Source organism: Tachyglossus aculeatus, chromosome 17 (genome assembly GCF_015852505.1).
Source record: "Tachyglossus aculeatus isolate mTacAcu1 chromosome 17, mTacAcu1.pri, whole genome shotgun sequence".
Classification (NCBI taxonomy): Eukaryota; Metazoa; Chordata; class Mammalia; order Monotremata; family Tachyglossidae; genus Tachyglossus; species Tachyglossus aculeatus.
The window spans coordinates 54,251,830-54,255,854 of record NC_052082.1 but is presented as its reverse complement, the minus strand read 5'-3'; the positions used below and the strand labels follow the sequence as shown (position 1 = coordinate 54,255,854).

General features: G+C 43.3%; 1 non-coding gene across 1 annotated transcript; it reads left to right on the top strand.

The window, feature by feature from the left end:
- Positions 1-1,433: 1,433 nt before the first annotated feature.
- On the top strand, positions 1,434-1,571 carry LOC119939743. Its single transcript, XR_005454707.1, has one exon. It is a non-coding gene; the product is annotated as a small nucleolar RNA SNORA7 (small nucleolar RNA).
- Positions 1,572-4,025: the final 2,454 nt, after the last annotated feature.

The window sequence follows — 4,025 nt, the reverse complement described above, 5'->3', positions numbered from 1 at the left end:
AGGATGGGAGATCAGAGAGGAGGCGGATGCAGTAATCCAGTTGGGATAGGATGAGAGATTGAACAAGCAAGGTAGTGGTTTGGATGGAGAGGAAAGGACGGATCTTGGCGATGTTGCAGAGGTGAGACTGGCAGGTTTTGGTGACGGATTGGATGTGAGGGGTGAACGAGAGAGAGGAGTTGAGGATGATACCAAGGTTATGGGCTTGTGAGACAGGAAGGATGGTAGTGCCATCAACAGTGATGGGAAAGTCAGGGAGAGGGCAGGGTTTGGGAGGAAAGATAAGGAGTTCAGTCTTGGACATGTTGAGTTCCGTCCACCAGGTCTACTGGACCTGACAACAGGGTCCAACTGCCCACAGAAAAGCCACGTGGCCTAGTGGAAAGAATTCAGACTCGGGAGGGAGAGGACCTGAGTTCCAATCCCGGCTCTGCCACATACTTGCTGTGTGACCTTGCGAGCTGTCTGTTCCTATAGCTTGTTCAAAGTTGCAGCAATTAGCTTAAGTTCTGCTGGGATTTTACTATTTACTACTTCCTTCTGAACTCTGACCTGAGCAAATTTAATTCGGTTCCTTTAATAATTTCTGATGAAGCAGAATGTGTTGAGTGAGCAAGATCTACAGTGCGGAAATCAACTTAGGCCCAGTAGCTCCACATTATGAAAGCAGTAAGACCAGGTATAAATTTGCTTTAAAAGTTACTATTTACTGTTCTCCATCTTCATTTTTTTCATTTGGGGGTTGACAGCTCTCTTGCCCTGCAATTCCAGCTTGCTGAAATGGGATTCTGCCTGTCTACTTGTTTTGCTGTCTGTCTCCCCGTTCTAGACTGTGAGCCCATTGTTGGGTAGGGACCATCTCTATATGTTGCTGATTTGTACTTCCCAAGCGCTTAGTACAGTGCTCTGCACACAGTAAGTGCTCAATAAATACGATTGATTGATTGATTGATTGATAAACACGATTGAATGAATGAATGAATGAATGAATGAATGAATGAATGAATGATTCTGGTACCTCACAAAGAAATACAGGCAGGAATAATATTTTCCTCTTCATGGGACTCTGAAAAGAGTACGGGTCTGGGAATCAGAGGACCTTGGTTCTAATCCCAGCTTGCCACTTCTCTGCAGTTGACGCTGGGCAGGTCTCTTCACTTCTCTGTGCCTCAGTTTCCTCAACTGTAAAATGGGGATTAAAGCTGTGAGCTCCATGTGGGACATGGACTGTGTCCAACTTGATTATCTTGTATCTCTCCCAGCACTAAGTAGAGTGTCTAGCAGGGTGAGAGAGCTGTCAACCTCTGAATGAAAGAAATAAAGATGGAGAACAATAAATTGTAACTTCTAAAGCAAATTTATACCAGCTCTGACTGCATAGGTAATGTGAAGCTTCTGAGTTTAAGTTGATTTCTGCCCTCTAGATAGTGCTCCTCCTCTCAGAGTCGCACCTGGAGAGTTTCCAGTACTCTACTAGTCTCGACTATGGGAGGGAGAGTCAAGCAGAGGCCTACCCATTCCATTCCTAGCTTGGGTAGTGGCTAGTGAGTGGAAGGCAAACTGCTACAAGACAAAATTCACCTGTGCTGGGCAGTAGTGGCATGGAAGAGAGTCGAGGGCTGAGACTCATTTACTGCATGGAAGGAGGCAATGGGAAACCACTCCATATTTTTACCAAGAAAACTCTATGGATACACTACTAGAATGATTGCAGATGGAAGTGGGGCATTCTGGGAGAGATGTGTCCATGGCGTTGCTATGGGTTGGACATGACCTGACAGCATAAAACAACAACAACAACAACAGATCATGCTACCCTACACATTCTGCTTCCTCAGAAACTATTAATAAATACTATTTAAAAAATGACTAACCAGGGAACCGCTGTGGTATCCGATTCTATCCCTGTCTACTACTGTTGATCACATTTGGTCCAATTAACGTCCTTCCATCAAACCACTCAGCTCCCAATACACCTCAGGCTCTCTATGCCTCCCAAACAAACCACCTAAACTATCTTCGCTTCAAAATATTGCTTTCACCTAGAATATGTTTCCCCTGACTCAGGCACATCTCTCTTCCATATCTGATTCCATCTCCTTCCTGGCTTTACCATCACCTCATGTACAAATCTACTATTAATCTATTGATTCCCAGGGACAGAGACTGTGTCCAACCCACCCCAGCACTTAGTACAGTGCCTGGCACATAGTGAGAGCTTAGCAAGTACCATTATTATTATTATTATTATCCTTTTCCCCCCTCTCTCCTGCCACCTGCTTCTCCCTCCACAAAATACCACACATTTTTAATGGCATTTGTTAAGTGCTACTATATGCCAAGTACTGTAATAATAATAATAATAATAATAATAATAATAATAATGTTGGTATTTGTTTAAGCGCTTACTATGTGCCAAGCACTGTTCTAAGCACTGGGGTAGATACAAGGTAATTAGGTTATCCCACGTGGGGCTCACAGTCTTCATCCCCATTGTACAGATGAGGGAACTGAGGCCCAGAGAAGTGAAATGACTTGCCCAAGGTCACACAGCTGACAAGTGGCAGAGCCAGGATTAGAACCCACAACCTCTGGCTCCCCAGCCCATGCTCTTTCCACTGAGCCACACTGCTTCTCTAAGCTTTGGATTAGATACAAGATAATGAGGTTGACATAGTCTCTGCCCCTCGGGGGGTTTACAGTCATGAGGTGTTGGGAGTGTGTGGTGACTCAATTTAGCATTATAAAAATCTTAGTTTATGATTGATTAATTGATTGATTGAGCTGAGCATTACCACCCCCATTCGAAGCCTGGTAAAACTGATATCTCTGTATCCAGCCAGATTATACAGATTATAAACTCCTTGAAAGCAGCAATCATGTCTCTTAGACTGTGAGCCCACTGTTGGGTAGGGACTGTCTCTATATGTTGCCAACTTGTACTTCCCAAGTGCTTAGTACAGTGCCCTGCACACAGTAAGCACTCAATAAATATGATTGATGATGATGATGATGATGTCTCTGCACTCAATTTTATTCTCCCATCAGTGCTCTGCAAAAACACTTAATAAATACTATGTATTGAATGACTTATTAGGTTCAAGTCCGGACCTGGGAGTCAAAGAATCTGGGTTCTAATCTCAGCAGTTCCCCTTGTGTGCTGTGTGAGCTTGGGAAAGTCACTTAGTTTCTCTGTGCCTCAGTCCCTGCATCTGTAAAATGGGGATTAAGACTGTGAGCCCCATGTGGGACAGTGACTGTATCCAACCCGATTATCTTGTCACTATCCCAGCAGTTTGTACAAACCCTTAACAAATACCACACACGCACAAAAAAAATCAAAGGCAGTGAAAATGCATTCATGGGTTTGGGAGTAAATGGAGATCAGGTGTAAAATTTAATTCTTTACACTTGATGAAACCTATCAAAAAATAGTGTATTCTAATGCAAATTTTCCCCCTCTCAACTGTTCCATAAAAAACAAAAGATACCTTCTTATGACAAGTGTTCACATCAACTTTCCTCCTCAGAACTCTTGGAGTTTGTCTCCTCTTCAGCTATCTTCACATCAGGAATCATTCCTGTCTTAACATAAGGAACAGTATAAAGGATCGGGAAGCAGATAAGAAGGGGAATGGGATGGGGTAGCAGTAATCCAGGGGATCAAATGCCGACCAACTGATCTCAAGAAATAACCAAATAGTATTAAGCAGCTGAGAAATGTCACAGTCAATGGTATTTATTCAGTGTGTGAGCTTGGGGAAGTCACTTAACATCTCTGTGCCTCAGTCCCCTCATCTGTAAAATGGAGATTAAGACTGTGAGCCCCATGTGGGACAGAGACTGTGTCCAACCCAATTATCTTGTCGCTACCCCAGCACTTCGTACAAGGCCTGGTACACAGTAAGTGCTTAACAAATACCAAAAAAAAATAATCAAAGGCATGTGTGCCTTTACTTACTGGGTGCAGAGCACTGTACTAAGCAGCTGGGAGAATATTCATTCATTCATTCAATCGTATTTAT